Source organism: Oryctolagus cuniculus, chromosome 21, assembly GCF_051225735.1.
Source record: "Oryctolagus cuniculus isolate XC-2025 breed Fujian yellow rabbit chromosome 21, ASM5122573v1, whole genome shotgun sequence".
NCBI lineage: Eukaryota > Metazoa > Chordata > Mammalia > Lagomorpha > Leporidae > Oryctolagus > Oryctolagus cuniculus.
Genome location: NC_142887.1, coordinates 37,890,579 through 37,907,893, shown reverse-complemented (window position 1 = coordinate 37,907,893; position 17,315 = coordinate 37,890,579). Strand labels below are relative to the sequence as shown.

At 38.6% G+C, this 17,315-nt stretch overlaps 1 pseudogene; it reads right to left on the bottom strand.

The window, feature by feature from the left end:
- Nucleotides 1–12,710: 12,710 nt before the first annotated feature.
- Nucleotides 12,711–12,778, bottom strand: LOC149119937 (U6 spliceosomal RNA; annotated as a pseudogene).
- Between the last annotated feature and the right edge of the window lie 4,537 nt (nucleotides 12,779–17,315).

Here is a 17,315-nt window from a genome sequence, read left to right as displayed (position 1 = left end):
CCAGTTGATGGACATCTGGGTTGATTCCATGTTAGCTATTGTGAATTGAGCTGTAATAAACATGAGGGTACAGATAACTCATGCCTGTGCATAATCTATTTCATTTCATGCGGATAAATTCCCAGTAGTCAGATGGCAGGATCACATGGTATGTTTGTTTTCAGATTTCTGAGGAACTTTGATACTGCCTTCCATAATGGTTGCACTAGCTTCATTCCCACCAACAGTGGATTAGGGTACCTTTTTCTCTCCCTCTCCACCAGCCTTTATTGTTTGTTGACCTTTTCAAAAGAATTATTTATTTGAAAGATTGAGTTACAGAGATGGAGAGGCAGAGGCAGAGAGACAGAAGTATTTTATCTGCTTGTTTATGCTCCATATGGCCCAACAGGTAGTGCTGGTCCAATCGGAAGCCAGAGTCAGGAGCATCTCCCTGGTCACCCATGCGGGTGCAGGGACCTAGGCACTTGGGCCATCCTCCACTGCCCTCCCAGTCCAGTGCAGAAAGCTGGACTGGAATAGCAGCAACCGGGACCAGAACTGGCACCCATATGGGATGCCGTCTCCACGGGTGGAGGATCAACCCAGTGTGCTATGGCACTGGCCCCCATCAGGGATATTTTTCTATAGTACTCTCTCTCCACTGTATCTTTTTCTAGTTGAAGAATTAAGGTGATGCAGGATTAATAGAAGGAGTTTGAGAGGATTGTCTCTCTTTCAATTGTGTTGAATAGTTTGAGAAGCATTAGTTCTTTAAAAGTCCTGTAGAATTCAATAGTGAGGCTGTCTGATCCTGGACTTTTGCTTGTTGGGAGGGTCTTTATTACTCATCCAATCTCTGTCTTGGTTTTTGATTTGTTTAGCTTTTCTATGTGTCTTCATGACTCAATTTTGGTATATTGTGTATGTCCAGGAATCTGTTGATTTTTACTCTAGGATTTCCAATTTGTTAGCAGTCACAACAGATGCCCACATCCTATATTGCAGTGCTAATCTGAGTTTTGGGTACTACACTTCCAAATCAGCTTCATGTTAATATCCCTGGGAAGCAATGTATAATAGCTCAAATTCTTTCATTCCTGTCGTCAAATTGGAGAACTGTAACCTCAATGGGGACTTGAGAACCTGGTCTTGCACAGTGGTAGCCATATAGAAAGTGAACCAGCAGATGGGAGATCTCTCTGCTTCTCTTTCCTTCTCTCTTTGTCTCTGTGTGCCTCTGCCTTTTTTATCATATTAAAATATTTAATTACTTACTTGAAAGAGTTACAGAGAGAGGGAGAGACAGAAATCTTCCACCACCTAATTCATTTTTGAGATGACTTTAATAGCCAGAGTGTGGCCAGGTTGAAGCCAGGAGCTTTCCCTCCGATGTGCATGGCAGCAAGGAGCTTTTCCTGCAATGTGCGTGGCAGCATCCCAGGCACTTGGGCCATCTTTCCCTGCTTTTTCAGTCCATTGGTAAGGAGCTGGATCAGAAATGGAATAGCTGGTACTTAAACTGGTGCACATACAGGATGCCAATGTAACAGATAGCAGCTTTGTCCACTGCACCACAACCACCAGCTCCTCTATCTGCCTTTCCAATAAATAAATCTTTTGAAAAAGAACTGAAGGTAGTAAAAGTCATCATGACTGAGCAATGGCAAATTTATTGAAGTGATCTATTTTCTTAAAGATCCTTTTATGAATTTGAAAGGCAGCACTAGATGGAGAGAATGGGAGAGATTGATCTTCCTCCTGGTTTGTTCACTCCTCAAATGGCTGCAATGACTGCGGCTAGGCCAGACTGATATCAGGAGCCAGGGGCTTCTTCCAGGTCTCTCACAAGGGTGCAGGAGCCCCAATATTTGAGTCACCCTGTGCTGCTTTTCCAGACACATTAGCAGAGAACTGGATCCGTTTGGAGCATTAATGTCTATGATACTCTCCTTGCAGTTGAAGGATTTAGAATCCATTTTGATTATGGGTGGGCCAAGTACAATGTCTTCCAATTGTCCAAGGTTTGGATTAGATGGGTTCTGAGAAATTTTGTTAAAATAGTTATTAATCTTGTTTAGACAAGGTCATAGTCAAAGTGGAGGTTCTCTCCTCCCTTCAGAGAAAGGTACCTCCTTCTTTGATGACCTGTTCTGTCCACTGGGATCTCACTCGCAGAGATCTTTTGCCAGAGTGTCTTGGCTTTCCATGCCAGAAATACTCTCATGAGCTTTTCAGCCAGCTCTGAATGCCTTTAGGGCTGATTCTGAGGCCAGAGTGCTATTTAGGACATCTGCCATTCTATGAGTCTGCTGAGTATCTCACTTCCCATGTTGGATCACTCTCCCCTTTATTTACTCCATCGGTTAGCGTTAGCAGGTACTAGACTTGTCTATGTGCTCCCTTTGACTCCCAGTCCCTCCACCATGACCAACTGTGAACTGAAACTGATCACCTGGAACAGTGAGATGGCATTGGTACATGCCACCTCAATGGGATTGAATTGGAATCCCCTGGTATGCTTCCAACTCCACCACTTGGGGCAAGTCAGCCTGAGCATGTCCCAAATTATACATCTCTTCCCTCTCCCATTCCCACCACCATGTTCAACAGGGATCACATTTCAGTTAATTTTCAACACTTAAGAATAACTGTGCATCAATTACAGATCTAAACCAGTCATATTAAGTAGAACAGATAAAAAAAAACTACTAAGAGGGATAATGTATTAAGTTGTTCATTAACAGTCAGGGCTATGCTGATCAAGCCACCGTTTCCCATAGTGTCCACCTCACTCCAACAGGTTTCCCTCTTGGTGTTCAGTCAGTCGTCACTGATCAGGGAGAACATATGGTATTTGTCCCTTTGGGACTGGCTTATTTCACTCAGCATGATGTGTTCCAGATTCCTCCATTTTGTTGCAAATGACTGGATTTCGTTGTTTCTTACTGCGGTATAGTATTCTAAAGAGTACATATCCCATAATTTCTTTATCCAGTCTATCGTTGATGGGCATTTAGGTTGGTTCCAGGTCTTAGCTATTGTGAATTGTGCTGCAATAAACATTAGGGTGCAGACCTCTTTTTTGTTTGCCAATTTAAATTCCTTTGGGTAAATTCCAAGGAGTGGGATGGCTGGGTCGAACCGTAGGTTATCTACGACCTTGTCTAAACAAGATAAGAGTCGGAGAACTCAGAGGGCTTCCATAGCCTTGGAAACTCATGACTGGAGCATAGGGAGATTACTGATGCCATAGACAGGAGTGTCAATTGGTAAAGTCAACAACAGGAGTCACTGTGCACTTACTCCTCATGTAGGATCTCTATCCTTAATGTGCTGTACATTGAGATTTAATGCTATAACGAGTACTCAAACAATATATTTCACTTTGTGTTTCTATGGGGGTGCAAACTGTTGAAATCCTTACTTAATGCATACTAAACTGATCCTCTGTTAAAAAAAAAAAAAGAAATTATCAATTCCCAACTTGACTCTCACTGGGATTAAACATGACAATAGGTCTGCTCTGATTTCATCATCATTTAAAAAAAACATCATCTATTATTTTTCACTTTATGTTTCTGTGTGGGAGCAAACTGTTGAAATCCATACTTGATGTATACTAAGCTGATCTTCTGTATATTAAGATAATCAAAAATGAATCTTGATGTGAATGGAAGGGGAGAGGGAGTGGGAAAGGGGAGGGTTGTGGGTGGGAGGGACGGTATGGGGGGGAAGCCATTGTAATCCATAAGTCGTACTTTGGAAATTTATATGCATTAAATAAAAATTAAAAAAATAGTTATTAATCATAACTCTCAGTTTAAGCTTTTCTTACCAAATTTTCATGTTTGCTGATGTTTATATCTATGGGAAAATTGGGTCTCTGGATTGCAACCAATGAAAGCATCCAGACTAACAGTAATAAGGTCAACAGTCAGCAGAATGATGTCCAGCTGAACTGAAATAGCTTTTCTTATTTGGTAGAGGGGTTACCTCCTGCATTATGCTGACATACTGACATAGACAGTAGATATTGGAGCCTGTCCCTTCTGCCAAATGGAGAATACCATATTTTGGTCCATCATATATATATTTATATATTATAATATATATTATATATTATACTATATATTTCTATACATAATATAGAATTGCATATAATTATTATAAATATATAATTGTATATAATTATTATATATGAATTTGTTATTTATATATAAATAATTATTTCTGATCCAGCTCCTTACCAATGGATTGAAAAAGCAGTGAAAGATGCTCCAAGTACCTGGATTCCTGGGACACACATCAGAGGAAAAGCTCCTGGTTTCAACCTGGCCACACTCTGGCTATTGAAGTCATCTCAATAATATATATATATATATATATAAAATACATATAATAAATTATATAATATTATCTGTTTATAATTATATATTATATAATATATTGTATGATAAATTATAATATATTTTATATATGAATATATTTATATACATAAATATATAAATAAATGTAAATATATATATAAGGAATTTATTTATGTAGTTGACAGGTTTACTTACAGAGAGTGAGAAGAAGAGACACAGAAAGGTCTTCCATATGCTCATTTACTCCCCTAATGACTGCAATGTCTGCAGCTGGGCCAATCTGAGCTAGGAGCTTCCAGGTCTCCCATATTTTGGCAGGGACCAAAGCACTTGGAACAGCTTCTACTGCTTTCCCAGGCTATTGCAGAGAGCTGGCTGGGAAAAGGAGAAATGGGGACTAGAACTGGTGCTCATATGGGGTGCCAGCATTGCAGGTAAAGGATTACACCACTGCACCACAGTGCTGGCCCCAGTCTATCCTTTATTAAGGAGATCTCAGTAATCATGTTCAGGTATTGCTGTCCTATATTCATGGCCAAAGTCCTAGCAGGCAACATGGTTTGGAGAATCATAAGCACAAGGTGTGTAGGAGACTTCATTTCTCATACAGCACAGTTAATAACAAGGTTCCAAGAGGGGAAATTACTTGCATCATAGTCTTTGAGAACTAATGGACATCACAGGTGATCTAAAGAATTTAGAAGGTTTGTGAGCCCCTAGAGTGAAAAAGTCACTGGGAGCACAAGGACAGTGCCTAGAGTTTATTTTGATGGATTTTAGCCCCTTTCATTGGAGGGAGGCCCGAAGAAGCTGGACTGATTAGTAAACCTCAGAAGTGTCTTTTCAAGGTGAAGGCAAACTGAGACTGAGGGGTTTTTGGAAAAATGTTGAACAAAAGACATTTCCCACACGTGGTTAAGACACATCATTTATCTACTGATTTTCATCAGATCTGTTAACATTAGGTATAAGGTACAGTGGACATGGTGGATGGCATATAGCAATATGATTTTAGTAATATATCATGAGGTGCTTTTTTTAAATGGATTTAGCAGGTAAAATTGGGCTACCTAATGGGATGTAGCTGGAATAATCACCTTTTTGTTAAATAAATCTGAGGTAATAAATGTTAGTGTATGAAGACATTGAGTTTTCTTTTATTGGGCCTTCTTGGTTATTTTAATCTGGGATCTGCGAATTCTCATTTTCTTTATTTTATTCCTCATCATGTCGGACCAACTCTGCTGCTTTGGGGATTTTTTTAGTACATCTGACATTTGGAAATTTAGACAATAGTATAGTTAAAATGAGATGTACCAAGTAAAGTATTTATTTTTATTCTGATACATATTTTGGAATTCTTCTAAAATTCCTATTGAGTATCCTTGTTAAATTTAGTTGCATCCCAGGTTAAGACTTATTGGAGGCAGGCTCCATGGCTCAATAAGCTAATCCTCCACCTGCGGTGCAGGCACACCAAGTTCTAGTCCTGCTGGGAGAGCCAGATTCTGTCCCAGTTGCTCCACTTCCAGTCCAGCTCTCTGCTATGGCCCAGGAGTGCAATGGAGGATGGCCAAAGTGCTTGGGCCCCGTACCTGCATGGGAGACCAGGAGGAAGCACTTGGCTCCTGGCTTTGGATCAGCGCCATGTGCCAGCCGCAGCACACTGGCGGCAGCGGTCACTAGGGGGTAAACCAACAGAAAAAGGAAGACCTTTCTCTCTGTCTCTCTCACTGTCCACTCTGCCTGTCAAAATAAAAAATAATTTTTATAAAAAGACTTATTGGAGCCACTTTAGTGATTATACCCATGAAACTTTGTTAATAAATGCAAATAGAACCTGGGAAAATTGATGTATATCTTATGCTGTAGAGACTTAAGATTGAACATCTTTTTTTAATCTTTTTTAATTATATAATTTAAAAACAAATTTTAGATTTTTTTTTTTACTTTACTAAGTCACAGCTCTGGCCCCATTAATATGACTTAACAATGTTTTTTCCTCTCAGAATTATCTCTATTGTTTCAGTTAACTGCATGCCTTTTCTTTACATTCAGATTCCCTCAGCTGTCAAAGCTTATTCATCTTAATTCTGTTGTTCCTATTTCCCTCCCTTTTATTCTGTCCCTAGGCTAATTGAGATCATGATTCTCCATTCCTTCTGTGTGGTGTCACAGTAGGCTTGAAGTGTTCTTTTTCTCTTCTGATTTCTAAAGAAAGAAATTATGTATTCCCCCAGTTTAGATATTTTAATAATGCACTCTAAAACAAAGGTTAAATGTTCTTAATTTGACAAGAATTTTCGGGGCCAGTGGTGTGGCATAGTGGGTAGAGCCACCACTTGCAGTGCTGGCAGCTCATATGGATCCAGATCTCTGCTATAGCCTGGGAAAGCAGTAGAAGATGGCCCAAGTCCTGGGCCCCTGCACCCATGTGGGAGACCTGGAAGAAGCTCCTTGCTCCTGGCTTTGGATTGGCACAACTCTGGCCATTGCAGCCAACTGGGGAGAGAACCAGTGGATGGAAGACCCCTCTCTCTTCTCTGCCTCTCTCTGTGCAACTCTGACTTTAAAATAAATAAATAAATCTTTAAAAAAAGATTTTTTTCTAATTTTAGATTTGTTCTACTTCATTGCCACTTCAGGGTGTGTGTAAGGAGTGCATATCCAGTTTTTCTATTTTGGAATTTTGGGATTTTGTATTAGCTCTGCTGTGTATTCATTTTTCTTGAGCATTGGTGATATCTTCTCCTTAGTTGTATTAAGAGAGAGAGCAATAGCCCTCATGTCTTTTTAGGTAAGTAAGACATATTAAAAACAGAGCATTCAGTATACATTCATAGTATTTTGACTTGTTCAATTGATTTTCCTGACCTCCCTTGGATATTCTTGGTCTTTGCTGTACAACTTTCTATACTCATTAATTCTTTGATATTCCCAAATCCAGAAAATGAATGACTCAACAGCTGTGTTCCTGTATTTGCTGGGACTCAGGGTAAGAAGCAAAGTGGAGGTGTTCAGGAATCTAAAGTTACATGCTACATAGCAAAGCACATCATTTCCTATACAAAGTGACTGGGAAATCCAGAATCTTTTGCACACATATTGGATCCTGAACTATTACTGGACTATTCAGTAAGATTTTAATGTATTTATTTTCTGTGTGTGTGTTTGTATTTCTAAATAAACTCTGCTGGGCTACTTAACATTAACATGTATTGCAGAATTCTTTCATCAGTTTTTACTTTTAAAAAGTTTCTCTTTCAGTTTTATGGGAGAGGGTAGAAGTTTCCTGCTATGTAACTGAAAGTTCATTCATTCATTAAAGTTAAAAATATTTGTTGCAAATTGGTAGAATACTATTAATTCTCATGTGATTTACATGAAACTAAATACATTCTCTATTTTGTTTTGCTTAAAATTTCTGCATGTGTGGACTTCTTTTTTCCTTCTTGCCCCAAATCCCTTTGTGTATTGGGATGGCAAATGGGTTTTACACTGGAGAAAACATGTTATTTTGGCAAAGAAGTACTTAGCCTTCCTGCTTCAAGTATTCAAATATTGCATTGGAAATCAGTATATTTGTTTACTGTACAAATGTCCTTCATACAATTTTGTAATCTTCTGGGATGGGAGAGGAAGCAGGAAATAGGAGGATTATGGGTGGGAGGGATGTTTTGGGGGAGGGGAAGCCACTGTAATCCAAAAGCTGTACTTTGGAAATTTATATTTATTAAAAAAATTAAACAATTTTGTAATCTTCATCTTCCTTTTTATTTCATCCTTTTTAAAAAAAGATTCATTTATTTTACTTGAAAATCAGAGTTACACAGAGAAGGAGAGAGAGAGAGAGAGAGCAGTCTTCCAACCGCTGGTTCACTCCCCATTTGGCCACAATGGCTGGAGCTCTGCCAATCCAAAGCCAGGAGCCAGCAGCTTCTTTTGGGTCTCCTATGCAGGTGCAGGAGCCCAAGGGCCTGGGCCATCCTCTACTGCTGGATAGTAAGTCTTACTTGCCTAAAAAGATGGATAGTAATTTGAGTAGCCAGGACTTGAACTGGCACCCAATTGGAATGTCAGCACTGCAAGCCACAGCTCTACTTGCTACTCCACAGCATCGGCCCCCTAAATTCTTATGAGTATTGCTACACGATTGGAATTTATAATTGATAATGCTGAACAATTGAAACTGTCTTATTTACAATTGTAGGACTGGATATGGCAGTTCTACTTGAAGTAAAGTATGTAGTCTGCTTATTGTATGATTTTCGGAAAAGCATGTATTTATATATAACAGCAGATCTGTTAATCATTTAAAAGTGAATTGTCATGATTACCCAGATGTAAAGAATGCAATATGTGCTAATGAGTTAGCAGTCACAGACATTTAGAATTAGAGGGATTTTAGAACTTTTTCAATACTGCAGTTTTTATGAAAAACTAATAATTTTTTTTATTTGACAGGTAGAGTTATATACAGTGAGAAATCAGAAAGGCCTTCCTTCCATTGGTTCAGTCCCCAGATGGCTGCCACAGTTGGAGCTGTGCCCATCCAAAGCCAGGAGTCAGGTGCTTTCTCCTGGTCTCCCATCCGGGTGCAGGGCCCAAGCACTTGGGCCATCCTCTACTGCCTTCCCGGGCCATAGCAGAAAGCTGGACTGAAAGAGGAGCAACCAGGACTAGAACACTTTGCCCATAAGGGATACCAGCACCACAGGTGGAGAATTAACCAAGTGAGCCACGGCGCTGGCCCCCGATAAATTTACTCTTAACAAAATATCAAAATATCTTATTTAGTATAAAGTTAGTAGTGAAAAGAGACTACCTTGTTGAACACAGAAATTTGAGATTATATTTCTTGGTATTAATTTGCATCTTAAGGCTTATTGCCTAGTTTATTTCAATATTTCAATCTAATATTCCTAATAATATCTTGTACTTAGTGGTTCACTGTGTGCCAGACAATATTCTTTTGATTTTTTAAAAGATTTATTTATTTATTTATTTGGAAGTCAGAGTTACACAGATAGTGAACAAGAGGAAGAGAGAGAGAGAGAGAGGTCCTCCATCTGCTGGTTCACTCCCCAGATGGCCTAAAAGGTCAGAGATATGCCAATCTGAAACCAGGAGCCAGGACCTCTTCAGGGTCTCCCATGCAGATTCAGGGGCCCAAGGACTTGGGCCAACTTCCTACTGCTCTCCCAGGCTATAGCAGACAGCTGAATGGAAAGTGGAGCAGCCTGGACTTGAACCGGCCTCCATATGGGATGCCCCCACTGCATGCAGTGGCTTTACTAGCTACACCACAGCACTGGCCTCAAGACAATGCTCTAAAATGATGCATTAATTATTCCCAAATATTGAAAAGTGGCATGGTACACATTTGAATGTGTTGTTTTGTACTAGTTGTAGAAACAGTTTAAAATATATTTAGATTTAAAAATGTAAGCTTTGATCTAAAGGTTTACTTTCCCTTAAGGTGCCTGTTTGGAAACTGAGAGATCATTGAAGTCTCAAGATAGAGTACAACTGATCTTATCCAAGCCTCCTTTATCACATGAGGATGCTAAATGCCAAGCCCAGAGAAGTAAAGTGAATTGTTCAAGGTCACATAGGTAAGTTGTGGCAGGGATAATTCTGTATTAGCATTAGGTATCCTGATACATAGGCCACTGTTCTGTCAATTTTGTACTCCTTCTGGAGTTAAAGATTCTAAGTTGTGGAAAATTGAATTTGGAAATTTAGTGGTTGCTATGTTGTTATGGTGAGAAATTTCTGTGTATAGCTATGAGTTGCTTAAATTTTATTCAATATATTTTTCTAGTATGTTTGCTATTTATTTGAAATGTATAACAAGTAGCTTCATCTATTTGCCAAAAGAATTTTTAAAGATTTATTTATATTATTTGAAAGTCAGAATTACACAGAGAGAGAAGGACAGGCAGAGAGAGTGGTCTTCCATTCACTGGTTCACTCCACAGTTGGCCTCCATGGCTGGAGCTGTGCTGACTGGAAGGCAGGAGCCAGGAGCCTCTTCCTGGTCTCCTATGCAGGTGCAGGGGCCCAAGGACTTGCACCATTTTATAGTGTTTCCCAGGCCATAGCAGAGAGCTGGATAGGAAGTGGAGCAGCCAGGTCTTGAACTGATGCCCCTATGGAATACCAGCACTGCAGGTGGCAGCCTCACCCACTATGCCACAGTGCCAGCCCTTGCCAAAAGAATTTATAGAAGCTATTCCATATATACACTTAACAATTATTTAGTTACTTGACATGAACTATCCCTGCATATTTGAAAATTTTGAATGGTATCACTTGGGTTTTAAGAATGTTATATTTTAGGTCTCTTAATATTTTTAGTGATGATGTTTTAAAGGCCCTTTCTGTTTTATGAAAAATGATAAGGATTTTGTTTTACAATGGCCATAGTATTACTACTTAAAGCAATAGATTAAATAAAACTTTTAAACAAAGTCATTTAATACTGAATTCTAACACACTGGTATATTTTAAAGTGAGAAGCCGGACTTCTTTCAGATATTCTAAAGAAGAATGATAATCAAAATTGAAGACATCTACAGTTTTTAATCACTTGTTTTAAATATTGGTCATAATGGTCCAATTTTGAGTTTAATTTTAATTAGCTTTTAAATGATTCAATATGTTTTATAGAAAAAATTCGGAGAACATAATTATATACTCAACCTCCCTCCCTTCTTTTTCCTTCTTTGTCATTTTTTTTAGCTTATGAAATGACATTTTCAGTTTACATTACATTAAAAAGGGTTCTTGAATCAAGGGACAAGTTTAACAGGCAAAAAGCAAAAAGATCGTAATTTAGAGGGAATATAGACAATGGCTCTAAACAATATTTGAATATCACATCTAAACAATATTTGAATAAATTGATAAATATTTTAATTTCTCCTACTAAAATGCTCAAAGTCTTTAATTATTTATCAAATATTAGTGCAAAATTATGGATTTAAATGATCCCAAAAAGTGATGAATTTTTGTGTAATAAAGTCCAATTTTTGTCAAGGCTTTTTGACAGTCTCACAGAAAACTTATGTTTGTGAATGGGAAGAATAATACCAAAATATCCATACTACCAAAAGCAATTTGCAAATTCAATGTAATCCCAATCAACATACCAACGATGTTCTCAGAGCTAGAAAAAATGATGCTAAAATTCACATAGAAACATGAGAGATGCTTAACATCTAAAGCAATATTATAAAGCAAAAAAAAGCTGGAGACATCACACCATATTTTAAGACATATTACAGGGGTCAGCACTATGACAAAGCAGGTAAAGTCACCGTCTGCAGTGCCGGCATCTCATATGGGTGCCAGTATGTTTCCCAGCTGCTCCACTTCTTATACCCCTCTCTGGTATAGCCTGAGAAAAAAGTAGAAAATGGCCAAAGTCTTTGGGCCCCTGCACCTGCATAGAGACCTGGAAGAAGCTCCTGACACTTGGATTCAGATCAACAGAGCTCCGGCCATTGTGACCATTTGGGGAGTAAACCAGTGGATGGAAGACCTCTCTCTCTCTCTGCCTCTACCTCTCTGTAACTCTGCCTTTCAAATAAATATACTGCAAAAAAAAAAGAAGAAGTGTTAGCACTGATATAATAACAGACACATAGTTCAATGGAAAAGACTTGGTAGCATAGAAATAAACCCAAATTTCTACCAGCAACTCATATTTAACAAAGGAACTAAAATGAACTGGAGAAAGAAGAATCTCTTTCACAAGTGGTGCAGAGGAACTTGATTATCCATATGTAGAAGCCTGAAAAGAGACTCCAACATCTCTTACACTATGTGAAAGTGAACTCACAGTGAATTAAAATGTAATCATAAGACCCAAACCCAAGTAAACATAGGGAAACTCTAAATATTGTCAACACACAATAGCTTTTGGGTAAGATTCCAATAGCAATAGTCACAAAAATAAAAACAGAGACATTTGAGTATATCCAACTAAGATACTTCTTCACAACAAAGTAAACATCAGAGTGTAGATACAATGAACAGATGGCAGGAAAAATTAAAACTCTGAATGTTTACAGATTTCCAGAACATTTACATGAATTGGAAAAACTCCAAAAAATACAGTGAAGAAACAGGCAAGGATCTGAATAGACATTTCTCAGAAGAAATGTACATGGTCAAAACATGTGAATATGCCCGATGTCACTAGCCATTATGTAAATATAAATCAGAACACCATATCAGTCTCCAACACCTGTGGGAGAATACAACACTCAGGTGTTTGTGTGTGCAGCAAGTGGGTTTAGAGGACCCTGTTCACCTCTGGAGAGCAGAGCCTACAGGGAGGTAAAGAAACCTTACTGCGCAGGGGCATGCTAATCTTCTCTGTATCATTCCAATTTTAGTATATGTGCTGCCGAAGCGAGCACATGTGCTGCCGAAGCGAGAAAGAGATGAAAAGAATTTATCTCAGCTAGCCACTAATATTCAAGAAACAAGGTCTTCAGGAAAGCCAACTCAACTGACATTTTCATGTCATTGTTAAATAAAGGAAAAATTATCTAGGTTCAGCAATACGTAGTTTATAAGAGAAAGACTACAGAGTAATTTCCTTGGCATAGAAATAACTTTTTTTTTTTTTTTTTTTTTTTTTTTATCCATGAGGGCTTGCTATCACCACCACACACCCACATCCCATATACAAATGCCTGGCTTGAGTGGTAGCTTCTCTGCTTTGAGGCAAGTTTCTGCTAGTGTGCACCCTGGGAGGAGACGGAGGATGGCAGAAGTGCTTGGGTCCCTGCACCCAAATGGGACATCCAGAATGAATTCCCAGTTCCTGGTTTTGGCTTGGTCAAGCTTTGGCTATTGCAAGTGTCTGGGGAGTGAAGCAGTGGTTCCCTCTTCCTGTCACTCTGCCTTTCAAATCAATAACTGTTGTTGGTAATGACTAATAATGATATTCACTGATTGTCAAATTTTGAATCTATTAATTATAGACAATTTCTCTTTGTATTTTTAAACTTTCATAATGTTCTGTAGCCAATTTCATCACTAGAAATAAAAACTTTTCCTCAAAAAAAAAAAAAAGAAACCTTACTGCTTTCCTAATGTGCTTATTAAGTTCTTGACCAGCGCCTGTTAGTCTTGCCACAAACTTTCTAGTCTTACTACTTTCCTTCTTCTTCTTCTTCTTCTCTGTGACTTGTAAAATAGTATACATTCTATATACTGTGGATACTTTTGATTTATTTTATTCCTTCGGTCTCCTATGAAGTTCCTCCACAAAAGCACAGCCCTCAAAATATTCATTCATTTATGCAGTCTGCAGATTTCATGAGCTACTAAATTCCAAGTAGTATGTTAAAGGCAAGATCTGGGCCTAAGAGAAAAGTGGTCTAAATTCTGTGCCTAGAAGAGGATTTGGGACATAGTAGAACTTCAGTGAAGTGCTATGTGAATGACATGCACTCATTAAATGAGTAATCTAAAGCATACACTTCATTTAAGCAACACAGCAGCCCTACTCACCTCAGGTAGAGCAATTGAGAGGAATAATGTGAACAAAAATAAGACATCAATAAGTTGAATAATAACAGAGAAAAAACAAAATGAGATAGATGCCAACATTACTGAGCTATTTTTGAGGAATTAAATTGATAGAGGGGCTGGCATTGTGGCCAAGTGGGGAAAGCTGCAATCTGTGAGGCCAGCATAACATCTGAGTTCCACTTTGAGTTTAGGAATCTCCACTTCCAATTTAGCTCACTGCTAAACACCTGGGAAACCAGCAGAAGATGGACGAAGGACTCAGGTCCTTGCCACTCATGTGGGAGACTTGGATGAAGCTCCTGACTCCAGCATGCCCCAGGCTCAACTGTTGAAACTCTCTGGGGTGTGAGCCAGCAGATGAAAGCTATCTATGTCTTTCCCTCTCTCTCTAAATCCACCTTTCAAATAATAAAGATTTAATAAACCAATTAACTGATTTCAAAATACACAAAAACATGAACAATACTATATCATTTTTATGCCAAACTGATAAAAAATAACAAATGCTAGAGAGCACATGGGAAAAGAAAACCACCATATATGGTAGGTGAAAACACAAGTTAGTACAGATGTTATGCAGAACAGTATGGTCATTCCTTAAAAAGGATAAAAATTGGGGCTGGCGCTGTTGTGCAGTGAGTTAAAGCCCTGGCCTGAAGGGCCAGCATCCCATTTGGGTGCCAGTTCTAGTTCCAGCTGCTCTTCTTCCAATACAGCTCTCTGCTATCTCCTGGGATAGCAGTAGAAGATGGCCCAAGTCCTTGGGCCCATGCACCCATGAGGGAGACCCAGAGGAAGCTCCTGTCTCCAGGTTTCAGAATGGCATAACTCTGGCCTTTGTAGTCATCTGTAGAGCGAACCAGCTAATGGAGGACCTCTCTGTGTCTCTACCTCTATTGTAACTCTTTCAAATAAATAACAAAAATTAAACTAAGATAAAAATTGACCTACCATGTGAGAGTTATCTTGCTCTTGGCTATATAGAATAAGGAAATTTTATTAGAAGGAAAGGAGGAGAGCATATCAAAGATACGGCAATTTTCCCATAACACAGCCACTATAACACAGTTCACTGCAGCCAGGATGTGAAACCAATCTAGCTGTCCATCAATGAAAAACAATGGACAGGGCAACCTCTTTTAGATACAAAAAAAGAACAAAATATTATTAAATTAATTGAAATAAGACAGAAGCAGGAACACAAATGTCACCTGGTCCTTGTCGCATGTGGAAGTGAAAGAAAATAATGGATCTGAACACAGAACTGTGATTACTAGAGGCTGAGAAGGGAAGCAGCTAGGGATAGAGGGGGATTGGATAATAGGTATCAAAAATCAAAGAGGCAGAAAGAACTTCTGGTGTTCCATAATATAATGAGATGACTACATTCAACCATATTAGGTTCTGTGTAAAGAACTGAAGGAGAGGACCTGGTAGTCTCAAATCATGGAGAAGAATTAGAAACTGTAGTTGCTTGGGGGCCAGCATTGTGGCACAGTGGGCTAACACCCTGGCCTGAAGCACCAGCATCCCCTGTGGGTACCAGTTCTAGTCCTGGCTGCTCCTCTTCTGATCCAACTCTCTGCTATGGCCTGGGAAAGCAGTAGAAGATGGCCCAAGTCCTTGGGTCCCTGCACCCAAGTGGGAGATCTGGAAGAAGCTCCTGGTTCCTGGAATCAGATTGGCAGAGCTCCGGCCATTGTGGCCATCTGGGGAGTGAACCGGCAGAGGAAGGCCTCTCTCTCTCTCTGCTGCTACTTCTCTCTGTAACTCTGTCTTTCAAATAAATAACTCTTTAAAAACTTAATAAAACTGTAGTTGCTTAGCTTGATCACTTTTTACTGCATAAATGTGTGCAAATATTGCACTACACCCTGTAATAATGCATGACTAGGACACATTAATCACAAATTATTTCAATGAAATTTTAAAAATTAGAAGCATTTCTTTATATTAACAATGAACTATTTGAAAATGAAATTAGAGAAACATTTCCATGCATAGCAGCATAAGAACCAGGAACCAATGTCTTCAATGTTATCAGTGATGAATCAGATTCACAGCCCCCAGCACTCAGTTTTTGCCATATACTTTACCATGGCAATTGTGGGCATATAGTAGTAAATCAATGGACAGGAATCCTTTGTCTCTAAATCTGCTAAATAAATAAACAAGGAATTCATCAAAGAAAAAGAGATATCAATTTGGATGCCAGGCACAAAAACACATGCACTTGAGCTATCCTCCAGTTTGTGATGCCAACAAATCTTTCAGACATGTTACATTTTCAGAGACTTTTCTGTAATCTTGCTAAGCTTTCTGGAAATCGGCCTTATAGCAAAGGGTTTCCCAATTCCATTACACTCATGATATTTCTTTTGTGTGATATATTAGTTTACCATCTAGAGATAATTTATGGTACAAAACTTTTCTATGCATGCATGTTTTCTCATTTGTGAGTCTATTCATGGGAATTGAAGACTGATTTATAACAGAAATACATTTTCCAAATTCATTGCATAGACTTTTGTTCCTTATGAATTCTCTGAAGTCTGTTGATGTCTAATTTCTGGCTAAAGGTTTTATTGTATTTACAGCATGCAAAGACTATCACCTTTTGTGAATTCTGTGTCTATACAAGCCTGAAATAAAGAAAATGTTTTTGCACAATCAGTATACGCCTAAGAAACCACCTGTGTCAATTCTCTGATGTACCATTGACTTCTGACTCTAATAATATTTATAAGCTTTCTCCTTTACATGAGTCTCTGTTGGATAGGATGTGATTTCCAGCAAAAGGTTTTGTCACAATACTTACATGAATTTTGGAGAAAAGCTCTTCCACATTCATTATATTGTTAAGGTCTCTCCCTTGTTCAAATTCCATGATGGATTATGAGGCATTACCTATGTGAAATGACTTTCTCACATTTATTTCATTCATTAGATATATATGTTGTGCATTCTGATATAAGGAGAGATTTGGGCAGAGCTTTCCAACACTCATTACACCCATAAGGTTTCTCTCCCACGTGAATTCCCTGTTGTCTTATGAGGTATGGCTTCTAATTAAAGGGATTTTACTTTCAAAGGAGTTTTTCCCTATATGAATTTGATGATGTACAATGAGGGCTGAATTATGGTAAAAGGCTCTGAGTCATTACATTCATAAAATTGCTCCCCATGAGAATTCTTTTATGTTTGATGAGGTCTGATTTGCACCACAAAGGCTATTCACATGTATTATATTCATGCATTTCTCCCCTTGGTGAATTCTCTAATATTTCATGAGATATAACTTGCACAAAAAGGTCAAGTAGAAAATTCCCTGTGTGGATACTCTGATATCTTATGAGTTATGAAGTACAGCAAAGAGGCTTTCCACCATCCTTCCATCCATAAAACCTACCTAAA